Here is a 13,199-nt window from a genome sequence, read left to right as displayed (position 1 = left end):
CATTTTCAAATATGCACGTTGGTAGCAGCAGCATCTTGCAAAAAGACAGATTTGCTGTTAAGTTTAAAAAAATATAAACAAAAATGTCTGGTACGGGTGGGGTTCGAACCCACGCGGATATAAATCCATTGGATCTTAAGTCCAACGCCTTAACCACTCGGCCACCGAACCTTCCTAACAATACATGCAAGCAGGAAATACAAGTCCTATACTTGCAACGTTGTGCAATGCTGTTTACTGGGCGTCCATTGGTCGATAATGACGTCGCCTGTAATAATATTGCATGCGTGGTATTCTGGTTGGCACAACTCCAAAACTCATAGGCACTGGGAACTTATAATCGTCGTTGAACTGTGTGCATTTTATTGCTTGTAATTCACGGTTGTCAGATGCGGTTGCAAACCGTATAATGACTTAATCACACTTCATTAATTTTGTCAGTTTCACCATCTCAGCCGCCAAAGCAACAAAGTTATAGGCTACATCACAAGCAGATCATCAATCTTGTAGATAAATACTCCTGTGGCTACATGTAATCTGAATTTGTCTATATAATAGTGCGAGCTTACAGTCCAAGATACTGACGCAAACAAACATAAATATGTTCAGAGAGGCAGACAGATAGGTACACAGCCAGTCAGTCAGCCAGCCAGCCAGCCAGCCAAAATGATATACTGAAGTCAGCTGTTGTTTTGTTTCCGCATTGATATTTACACTTGCATATAATCATAACCCGGGAATTTATTTTTTTGAGTTATTATTTTTTTCCCCATCGGAATAAGCTTATGTACGTATGTTGAAACATTTGCATATTTCTTTTTTTTTCATTTTTTTTCATGCAATCCCATGGGGTTTCTTGAATACATCCTTTACGTCCTTTGCCTTGCCTTGGCAGCCAGCTAGACAGACAGATAAACCGACCGGTGTGACATTTTCATCTTTCGCCGTGGTGATATTTCGATTCTCGGCCTCGTTGATCTTGCATAAACCGCTCTACACTGAACAAAAAAACACCCTTGGATAGTACTGATGAGCGACCTTGTGTACCTTACATTCATGGGGCCAAATTTGTCCAACCAATTTTTTTTTATTTAACTTAGAAATTTGATTCATCCTAAAATGTTTCCCTTCTTACTCAAGGGACGTAACCACTCGGTACACGTTTTCGAATAAATCGATTTTGGGGGTGAAATCTATTACATTTCACCACCAATTTTCTTCACATGCAGGAAACTGACATGTTTTTCGTCCATAGATAATTTCACTTCTTAATTTTACCAGGAAACAACATTTTAGTCTTGAGTATATATCGAGGGGGAAATATGTACACAGGCGAAAGATGAAATCGTGACACCGGTCAAAGCCGGCGGCAGACGGATGCTGAGACTGACGTGTACGGACAGACAGACCGCGCGGCATTTAAATTTTTTTATTTTATTTTTATTTTATTTTTTTAACAAACATGGTAACTGTATTTTCTGTTTGCACACATACTCTCTCATTTACATGCGGTTCAGAAAAACTTTTACATTATACAAAAGGACTAAAAATAGTCATACATGTACGTGAAAAAAATATACGTGTCAACATGTGTAGCATCAAAATGATCATATGATATGTCATCAGTTACTAATAGTTCTCACTCAATCAATCAAGTAGGGGAAAGGCCTCCTACTGGAACTCTTTCATGTTGATAACTAGCTTGTTTTCTTGCGAAGTCGTTTGTGTGATTTTGTGCTTGGTGGTTTTCTCTCTTTACTAGGCTAACAGTTAGGCCGAATAGGCTTTGAAAGACATTCAGCAAACATTTAATACAGAACATAATCATAACTGACTGGTCTATATTAGGAGCCTGTGCGCCATCACGAATGAGGCCATCGCGAATCTTGGTTAAAAACCCACCATACTTCAAAACATGATAACACGACACAACTTAACTGAGTGTGTGGATTAGACTAATTAAGATATGTATCAGATTAATTTGTTTTGGTTCGACGATAGCATTGTTTGAAGCACAACAAGAAACTAAAGAAACTTATTACACACATACACATACACATACACACACACACACACACACACACACATACACACACACACATACACACACACACACACATACACACACACACTTACATCCATTTTTATATATAGTAGAGATACATAAACTAGCAATCTGGCCCGGCTTCGCCCGGGTGTTAGCAAAGCCCTCAAAGAAAAACTCCAAATCAAACGTTTGGGGGAAATGAGAATGACACGGGATGCTGGTATGACAAGAGTTACCTCCCTTCCATGGGTAACAAAGCATGACCTACCTCCCTTGCACTATTATAGGCTGTATTCATTAATGGGGAGGGTCATTATCCGAGGAAGGAAACAATGTCTCGAGAAACTAAAAACCCAGGTGCACATATGTGGGTCCAGGGCAGTTTGTATGCAGAATATCTTGTGCTTATCTTTTGCAATCTCTGGTATGGTGACCACAGACAGACAGACACACACACACACACACTTACATCCATTTTGATATATAGTACTAGCCTTTTGGGCCCGGCTTCGCCCGGGAGTTTATCACTTCGACTCTATTTATTCTATAAGAATGAGACAGTGTAAAAGTATTACCATCAACACACTCTGTTTGCTGAAAAATAACTTTGATTTGAGTTATCTCCCTCCCTCAGGAACGTTCTAGATATTTGAGAAGCATGTCTTACATTGACTCTTTATATTCTGTAAAGACTGATCAGGCATGCCTGCAAGAGAAGAGTTACCTCCCTTTGCTTCTAGACATTTCCTCTACTATCCGGTTGATTTTCTCTTCTTCATTTCTTCTCCTCATAGGAGCAATAGAGAGTCTGTAATATCACTGACATTATGTGCTTACTACATGTGAACACCAGGCATTGAACTGGCCTTGCACTATATAGGCTGTATTCAATAATAGGGAGGTCCATAATCTGAGAAAGGAAACAATGAATCAAGAAACTAAAACCCAGGTGCACATCTGCGGCTCCTAGGGAGTGTGCATGCACAACATCTTGTTCCTGCCTCTTGCTATCTCAGAGGTATGGCGACCACAGACAGACACACTTACATCCATTTTTATATATAGTAGAGATAGATAGATTATATTATATTAGATGACACGCGTGGAGTGCACGAGGCCGACCAGCAGAATCAAACCACAGGCAGTTAAAGGTTAGCATGTAGAAGATAGCCTCATGTTGTGTGAAAGCAAAATTAATACTTTTAGCCAATCTGTGAAAATCACAGAATGAAACTGAACGCACAGTTTACCAAGACATGTAAACCTAAGGTTGGCCAAAACCCCGCGCCCGAGAAAGCGCTGATACATTGTCTCGGTAACTAAAGCCAAGTGAAAATAATTTACATACAACCGATGTTCTTGATATTTGAGCTTGTTTTCAATCCAAACATGTGCACAACATATGTCATATTTTTGGATTCAGGAGATCATAAAGAGCACAACGCAACCGTTTAATCTGTCTGCGAGAATTCGATTTTAATCTCAATTGTGATGAACCATCTAATTAACTAATGCTTAAGCCTCCGAGTTGAAATGCAATCACATAGCCCGGACTGAATCAAAGAAATGTTGACCAACATTTTAATCAATTTGATTGAGAAATGAGGGCGTAACAGTGCCGCCTCAACTTTTATAAAAAGACGGATATGACGTCATCGCAATCATAACAAAATTAAAAAAACACCTGGTGGGAATATCATTTGGAAGAATTTGTATATTCAAACGGGCACATCATGAAGACATAATAACAAACAAACAAACAAACACAAAAGGTAGTGCCGTACTGTATGACAGCTCGCTTTCCCCAGGGAGAAAGCAGCCCGAATTTACATGAGGGTAACCTCACAGGGCTATATGAAATCTTATCTGATCTTATCTTATCTTATGTTATCTTTAATTCAGGGCCCCCCACAGATGCTCTTCCAAGAGGATCCTGGGCCTTCCATAACAATTGTTAGGGGTTACAAGGACCCCCTTAGCGGTAGTTAAGAGGGTCCCAAAACCAGGAGGACTTTTGGACGTTCTGTGAGACCTCCGAACAAGCATTATTTGTCATTTCAGGTAAAAAGTATCCACGCAAATTTGCGTCGGTATCGTCTTCGAAAGTGTACAGTACAGATCACTTTCAGTGTATAACAAGTCGCGTGAGGCGAAATTACTACATTTAGTCAAGCTGTCGAACTCACAGAATGAAACTGAACGCACTGCATTTTTTCCACCACGACCGTATACTCGTCAGTCCAAATTAAAATTGACGAGCCAGAATATAACGGTAGTGGTTGCGCTAAGCAGGATAGCACGCTTTTCTGTATCTCCATTCTTTTTAACTTTCTAAGCTTGTTTTTAATCCAAACATATCATATCTATATGTTTTGGGAATCAGGAACCGACAAGGCATAAGATGAAAGTGTTTTTAAATCGATTTCGAAAATTTTATTTTAATCATAATTTTCATATTTTTAATTTTCAAAGCTTGTTTTTAATCGGAATATAACATACAATATATGGTTTTGGAATCAGAAAATGATGAAGAATAAAATTAAATTATCTTTGGATCGTTTTATAAAAAAAAATAATTTTAATTACAATTTTCAGATTTTTAATGACCAAACTCATCAATTAATTTCCAAGCCCCCAAGCTGAAATGCAATACCAAACTCCGGCCTTCGTCGAAGATTGCTTGGCCAAAATTTCAATCACATCCATTGAAAAATGAGGGTGTGACAGTGACGCCTCATCCTTTACAAAAAGCCGGATATGACGTCATCAAAGACATTTATAAAAAAAATGAAAAAACCCATCTGGGGATATCATTCTCAGGAACTCTCATGTAAAGTTTCATAAAGATCGGTCCAGTAGTTTACTCTGAATCGCTCTACACACACACACACACACACACACACACACACACACACACACACACACACACATACACACACACACATACACATACACACACACACACAAACACACACACACACACATATATATATCGACGAAGGCCGGACTTCGGTATTGCATTTCAGCTTGGTGGCTTAAAATTAAATCAGAAAATTGTAATTACATTTTTTTTTTATAAAACGATCCAAATTTACGTTCATCTTATTCTTAATCATTTTCTGATTCAAAAAACATATAAATATGGTATCTCCAGACTCGGACTCAAGGCGCAGGGATCTATTTATGCCGTGTGAGATGGAATTTTTTACACAATACATCACGCATTCACATCGACCAGCAGATTTAGTGCGTCCCGTGCAGGACCCGCTGTTTTCAAGTTTAGTATATGCGTCCCGTGCAGGACCCGCTGTTTTCAAGTTTAGTATATGCGTCGCGTGCAGGACCCGCTGTTTTCAAGTTTAGTATATGCGTCCCGTGCAGGACCCGCTGTTTTCAAGTTTAGTATATGCGTCCCGTGCAGGACCCGCTGTTTTCAAGTTTAGTATATGCGTCCCGTGCAGGACCCGCTGTTTTCAAGTTTAGTATATGCGTCCCGTGCAGGACCCGCTGTTTTCAAGTTTAGTATATGCGTCCCGTGCAGGACCCGCTGTTTTCAAGTTTAGTATATGCGTCCCGTGCAGGACCCGCTGTTTTCAAGTTTAGTATATGCGTCCCGTGCAGGACCCGCTGTTTTCAAGTTTAGTATATGCGTCCCGTGCAGGACCCGCTGTTTTCAAGTTTAGTATATGCGTCCCGTGCAGGACCCGCTGTTTTCAAGTTTAGTATATGCGTCCCGTGCAGGACCCGCTGTTTTCAAGTTTAGTATATGCGTCGCGTGCAGGACCCGCTGTTTTCAAGTTTAGTATATGCGTCCCGTGCAGGACCCGCTGTTTTCAAGTTTAGTATATGCGTCCCGTGCAGGACCCGCTGTTTTCAAGTTTAGTATATGCGTCGCGTGCAGGACCCGCTGTTTTCAAGTTTAGTATATGCGTCCCGTGCAGGACCCGCTGTTTTCAAGTTTAGTATATGCGTCCCGTGCAGGACCCGCTGTTTTCAAGTTTAGTATATGCGTCGCGTGCAGGACCCGCTGTTTTCAAGTTTAGTATATGCGTCGCGTGCAGGACCCGCTGTTTTCAAGTTTAGTATATGCGTCGCGTGCAGGACCCGCTGTTTTCAAGTTTAGTATATGCGTCCCGTGCAGGACCCGCTGTTTTCAAGTTTAGTATATGCGTCGCGTGCAGGACCCGCTGTTTTCAAGTTTAGTATATGCGTCGCGTGCAGGACCCGCTGTTTTCAAGTTTAGTATATGCGTCGCGTGCAGGACCCGCTGTTTTCAAGTTTAGTATATGCGTCCCGTGCAGGACAAGCTGTTTTCAAGTTTAGTATATGCGTCCCGTGCAGGACCCGCTGTTTTCAAGTTTAGTATATGCGTCCCGTGCAGGACCCGCTGTTTTCAAGTTTAGTATATGCGTCGCGTGCAGGACCCGCTGTTTTCAAGTTTAGTATATGCGTCCCGTGCAGGACCCGCTGTTTTCAAGTTTAGTATATGCGTCCCGTGCAGGACCCGCTGTTTTCAAGTTTAGTATATGCGTCCCGTGCAGGACCCGCTGTTTTCAAGTTTAGTATATGCGTCCCGTGCAGGACCCGCTGTTTTCAAGTTTAGTATATGCGTCGCGTGCAGGACCCGCTGTTTTCAAGTTTAGTATATGCGTCCCGTGCAGGACCCGCTGTTTTCAAGTTTAGTATATGCGTCCCGTGCAGGACCCGCTGTTTTCAAGTTTAGTATATGCGTCCCGTGCAGGACCCGCTGTTTTCAAGTTTAGTATATGCGTCCCGTGCAGGACCCGCTGTTTTCAAGTTTAGTATATGCGTCCCGTGCAGGACCCGCTGTTTTCAAGTTTAGTATATGCGTCCCGTGCAGGACCCGCTGTTTTCAAGTTTAGTATATGCGTCCCGTGCAGGACCCGCTGTTTTCAAGTTTAGTATATGCGTCGCGTGCAGGACCCGCTGTTTTCAAGTTTAGTATATGCGTCCCGTGCAGGACCCGCTGTTTTCAAGTTTAGTATATGCGTCCCGTGCAGGACCCGCTGTTTTCAAGTTTAGTATATGCGTCGCGTGCAGGACCCGCTGTTTTCAAGTTTAGTATATGCGTCCCGTGCAGGACCCGCTGTTTTCAAGTTTAGTATATGCGTCCCGTGCAGGACCCGCTGTTTTCAAGTTTAGTATATGCGTCCCGTGCAGGACCCGCTGTTTTCAAGTTTAGTATATGCGTCCCGTGCAGGACCCGCTGTTTTCAAGTTTAGTATATGCGTCGCGTGCAGGACCCGCTGTTTTCAAGTTTAGTATATGCGTCGCGTGCAGGACCCGCTGTTTTCAAGTTTAGTATATGCGTCGCGTGCAGGACCCGCTCCAAGAATTTCGAGTACGTTTTTTTCGGGTTTTAAGTGCGTATAGGAGAGGGCCCCAAAGGGTTTAAAATCGTGATCGTGATTGGTGTTTTTTGACCTTTCTGTGACCGTGATTGCCGAAATTTCCATTTCTGTGATCGTGATGGGACTTTGCCCGTGATCCGTGATGACAAAAAAATCAAGTCTCGTGATCGTGATTGTCATTTGTTTTCGTGATCGTGATGGGCATTATTGCAAAGCATTTTATTTTCAACGTACATTTTTCACAGCTGTATCACTCTATGAGTATGATCCTCTATTCGTCAAGGAGCTAATCCCGATTGAAGGGAAGCAACAACACATTCAGAAATATGATTTTGACAGCGATTGCTTCCCTTTAAGAGAACCAATCACAAAAAAAGAGATCCAATCAGAAGGCGAATTGCAAAAGTCTGCCAAACTTCATCCAATGGAAGGGCTTCGTGCTAAAGTTTTGAGTGCATTCAGTCAAATTCGAATTCGAAGATCAAAAATGGCGTGCAGCGGTACTGTCATCGAACTTCTGTTATATTTTGTGGATTCAAGCCAGACCAAAGCAGGCGGCGAGAATGCCTTCCTTGGTGGAAAGGTCAGGCTACGGGTCCGTCTTTCCGAAGACGAAATGTCAAGGTATGTCATCTATCAGGGCCGGACTAGGTAAGTACTAGGGGGTGGGGGTGGGGGGTTACAGATGAGGGTCCAGGGGGCAAAGCCCCTTGGTAGGGGTCCAGGAGGCGAAGCCCCCTTGGTGGGGGTTGCAAGGGGGCGAAGCCCCCTTGAAGCTGAACGTTTTTTGATGTTTCTGGAGGGAAAGGAAGCCTCTCCTTGAACGAAAAAGGTAAATTCGACAGCAAGCTGTATAGGCAATGAAGAAGAATTGAGATTGTAAGGACTCATACTTTTCATCACAAAAATCGTTGAAGAAAAATGTCTTTCGAAAGGGGGTGAGAGGTGCGATTTCTCCTCGGATTTCATGATGATCCAGATGCAACACCCCCCCTCCCTCCCCCACACAAAAAAGGAGAGAAAAAAAAGCGTTTGGGAGGTACATGCTTAAGCCAGAGGGGGGGGGGGGGGGGGGGCGCAACCCCTGTAAACCCCCCCCCCCCCTAGTCCGGCCCTGTCTATGTTGCTCTATGACTGTTCTGAATGTAGGCAAAGATCTTGAAATTTGTTCAAGATCTTTGAGTTTGATTGAGATCATTGACATTGTCGACATTGCCACGTCCGGCTGTCACTCGCTCAGTGTGACCTCGACTGGCTCGAGTCTGATCGAGTCTGCGTGTAGCCAAAACCGAAACTAGAAATGTGTTTTTCATCCCAGCAACGTGGACACGCTTGGCATAGATTCTAATTGTCGCTTCTTTGCATTAAGCTTGGATTTATTTTAGCGCCTGTAAACTTATCAACAATGGGTTAAATTCAGGAACTATGGCGGTAAGACGTGCCAGTTTGGGTCACTTGATCCTCATGTCAAAGTCGACCAAAGTCATGTTCGTTGGGGATTTTGTTATTATAGACTCTACCATCACACATACATGTACTTTAATTTCAATCCACCCAATAGTTTTTGAGAAAATGGGTTTAAAAGATTTAGCTCTGGAAATGTGAAATTGTGCAAGTATATATTCATGTGTGTGAGTGAGGGTGTGGGAGTTGAATGTGTATGAGTGTATATTCCTTCACCCACCTTCATGATTCCTAGACTGACCTTTAGTCAGGATTATAGACTCTACCATCACACATACATGTACTTTAATTTCAATCCACCCAATAGTTTTTGAGAAAATGGGTTTAAAAGATTTAGCTCTGGAAATGTGAAATTGTGCAAGTATATATTCATGTGTGTGAGTGAGGGTGTGGGAGTTGAATGTGTATGAGTGCAGGGGCGGATTAGGGGGGAGGGGGTTACAGGGGTTCCGGACCCCCCCCCCCCCCCACCCCCGGCTGTCAAAAAAAAAATAATAATACTAACTTTAAAAGAAATAATGAGTGGCTGCTGACACCAGTTGATCATGTTTAAAATCAAGGATAAGCCATAAATTGTTCATAAAATAGCTAAATCTCTTCAGCTTCTGGGGGGCTAAGCCCCCCAGACCCCCCAACGGGGCCTTGCCCTGGACCCCAGGTTGTAACCCCTCCCCCCCCCTCTCTGGCTTAACTGCTCCGCCCCTGGAGTGTATATTCCTGTGAGTGTCTGTATGAGAGAGAGAGAGAGCGAGAGAAAAAACAATGAAAACAACATTCTTGTTACTGATTACAAATCATGATATGTATTTCTATGTGTGTATGAAAGAGAATTAAAAAAAATAATAAAAAAGTGCAACAGTTGTCACTTTGTGTTGAATAAACAATAGATCCAGAGGAGCGAATTACTGTGTGGTTGTGTTTACTTTGACACGTGCTTTCTGTACCTGCAACTTTTACCGTGACCGTGATTTGCCACTGGTGTTCGTGATCGTGAAAACAAAAATCAAGGTAACTGTGATCGTGAAAGCTAAAATTTCCCTTCCCGTGATCGTGATGATACCCCCCCTTTGGGGCCCTCATAGGACGCAGGGGCGCACAGTTTGGGGAACACTGCAATTGTTTCCCCTGACAGGGAGGACCACCACTCTTGCTGGGCGAAAAAGCCTTTGTGCAGTTCCGAACAACAAGTCACATACAGGCAGGTTTTCTCAGTTGCCAAGAAGGATCTGTCGATGAAAACTACACCAAAGGGAGACACATAATTCAATTGCACGTCAGTCTAAGCAGAGACTGAAGAGTACACAGTCCGTATACTCTAGTCTCTGTTCTCAGTAACAACGTTATGAACAAGTATTAGGGCAGGTATTAAAGGTGCGTCAGTAAGCAAGAAAAACACACACACTTACTAGCTTAGTTCTTCCAAGCTGGTATCAAAATGACGAATAACAGTATGACAAGTACGTATACACACAGACGCAAACATGATTGAACTAAATATACATACATTAAACCAATTTTTGGAGAAAGATACACCATAAACATATATTAAAGATCAATCGTTACCAATTTATTCACAGGACATGAAAGACCCAGAGCTGATTAACACTCTCTATAGATACAAAGGACTAATTGAAATATCAATAGAGATAAAACTGTAGTGATGGTCATAAAACTGCATGGCTGACGTCCATACGCTGTTTGATGTCCGAGGGTATGATGTCCCAATTACAACGATGGGCAATATTACATTTTGCCCAATGAGCGGCTGCTTTCCACAGCTCTGGTCAAAGGAGCTGAAAAGCACGTCTATTTCCACACAGGAACTGGACAGTATAATAAACAAGGGTAATTGTTTTTCAAAAGGACGTGTAAACGCTTCGATCCCTGTGTCGATCCCTACGACGCGGATTGTTACCCCGCAGACCAGCATCTCACCCTCCGGTTAACATTTATATTTAAAAGGCATCTGTCTGTCCATCACATTTTTGATCGCTTAAAACTCCAATGTGTAGCGGTCGATTTCCCTGAAATTTGAATAATACAGATCTGCCATCTCTAAAGGGGGGCTCACACACAGGCGGAGCAAGGGTGGAGCGGAGCAAGAAAATTGTCTCCGCTCTCCACCTCCCCTCTCACACATACGCTCCGGTACTGCTCCGATCGTGCTCCGGTAGGGGATTCCCCTATGATATGACGTAGCTTCTCCACTCGCGCTGTCTCATGGGAAATATTTGTACACGTGGATAAGCAGAGGTGGAAAAAAACACCGTGATGTTTATCAAAGGAGTCAAAAGTCTTGTCTTTTATCGCAATAACTTATCATCTTTCTAAATGGACTCTGTATAAGTCATTGTGTGTACGTGTGTGTATGTGCCAGTGCGTTTGAGAGCTTTTCAGACACAAAATATGTGAGTGTAGGGGTCGGGTGAAGAGGGAGGTGGAGTAACAACTGTTGGGACATGTTTTAAGTTTTGGTTCTTTTTTGTTTCATCGAGTTATATCCGAAGCTTCAAAGATGTTCAATGTGCATAGTTACACTAGCTTCCATGGAATCCATTCTTTTCTTTTAGATCTACTACTAACAATGTCTCCCTTGCAGACGGTTCGACTGTTGCTTTATGTTACGCGCAATATGGCTTTGATTTAGATTTAGTTTTAGTTTTTTTCATTTTGTGTGTGGTTTGATTTAGCTTCATTCTACTCAGAAGAAATGTTTAAACATGATATTACTTCATGGATGTTTGCAAATAGAAACGTACGTTTGTCAACAGCGCAACAAGTTTCTAAAGAGGACGATATAGAACGCTCATGGCCGGACCGTATCAGGTTCGGGGGTCCCAATTGTGTTAGGGGTTCATTAGTTGAGGGTGCTAGGGAGGCCCGGACGTTTTGAAATCTAGATGAGTATTTGTCATTATTAATTGATTTTTATTTTATTTTTACCCTTGGAGGAGATACATGTTCAGGCCGGGAGGGGGGGGGGGGGGGGGTGACAGGAACCCCCCCTGGATCCGTCCATGACGCTAGACAAAAAAGTATCTGTGCTGTACTATTTTTTTTATTTCACCCTCATTTTTGAATGTTGTTTTCACACACACACACACACACACACACACACACACACACACACACACACACACACACACACACACACACACACACACACACACACACACACACACACACACACACACACACACACACCACGACCCTCGTCTCGATTCCCCCTCTATGTTAAAACATTTAGTCAAAACTTGACTAAATGTAAAAAGCAAACAATAACAAAACTAGCCTTGGATATTTTACTTTGCAACATGCTTAGCGTAGGCGCTAAAACACACAGACTGGAAAGCAGGAAATAGTGATAGCAGTCAGCGTATTAGTGTGATATTTAGACTGTAGGCTAGCGTGATATATTCTTATAAAATACATTAAAAATTAAAAAAAAACGTGAGAAATTCATTTTTTCTCAGGATATAACAATCATTTGCAGGAAACTATAATACTAATTACATCGCCGACTCTAAACTACCAGTGATCCGGAGCAGAACATGTGCATGAGTTTTTATTCACGTTCAATGGTACAGGTAGATTAACAGACGAGTTAACAGCTTTGACTCGAACAAAACAAAAAAAAGCTAAACGAAATAACAGATGGAGTAACTGAACGGCCATGCAACCAACCAAACAACAAGACGTACAATCAGTATATTATGTTACAAGTTGCACCTTCATTGTCTATAGATTCATGTTACGGTTGAAGACTTTTGTCACTCGTCTATTATGCGTGTGGACATAATATCATTATGAGATGCAGTATTTCCCGAGGATCGTTCTAAACAGGAGGCTAAGCCTTAAAGCCTCACATATCAAAACATCAATCCATCAACCGATTTCATCCCCACTGTTCCTCGCCACAGTTTTTCCAGAATTTAAGGGATCGGAAACAAAGTTTGATGTTATTCACTTGAAGACAAATGTCTTCCCCTCATGAACATACCTGTGACAATGTGTCTGTCTCTACTGGACGCCAGCCACCCTGTACATACCCAACAGTCCGTTCATATCTATTTCCAGTCAAATCTATTTCAGAGCAGACGTCGGCGACAAAACCAAAAAACCAAAAAGGGACGCAATACATTGCTAGAAGCTTGCTGAAAAATAGCCCTTCCTTTGATCACGTTCGTGTGAAATTCCATCGAGATGTATTCAATGCTTCAAGTCGAGCTATTCGTTTTCAAAGACAGACAAAACCAAAATAAGGACAGACAAAAAAAGAAAGTGTACAAATACTTGTGAGCTTTGGCATACAGATG

At 42.2% G+C, this 13,199-nt stretch overlaps 1 non-coding gene across 1 annotated transcript; it reads right to left on the bottom strand.

The window, feature by feature from the left end:
* Positions 1-88: 88 nt before the first annotated feature.
* Positions 89-171, bottom strand: Trnal-uaa (transfer RNA leucine (anticodon UAA)). The gene has a single exon. It is a non-coding gene; the product is annotated as a tRNA-Leu (tRNA).
* Positions 172-13,199: the final 13,028 nt, after the last annotated feature.

The sequence above is a fragment of the Littorina saxatilis genome, linkage group LG2 (assembly GCF_037325665.1).
Source record: "Littorina saxatilis isolate snail1 linkage group LG2, US_GU_Lsax_2.0, whole genome shotgun sequence".
In the NCBI taxonomy this organism is placed as follows: Eukaryota; Metazoa; Mollusca; class Gastropoda; order Littorinimorpha; family Littorinidae; genus Littorina; species Littorina saxatilis.
This window is presented reverse-complemented; position numbering and strand designations above follow the sequence as displayed.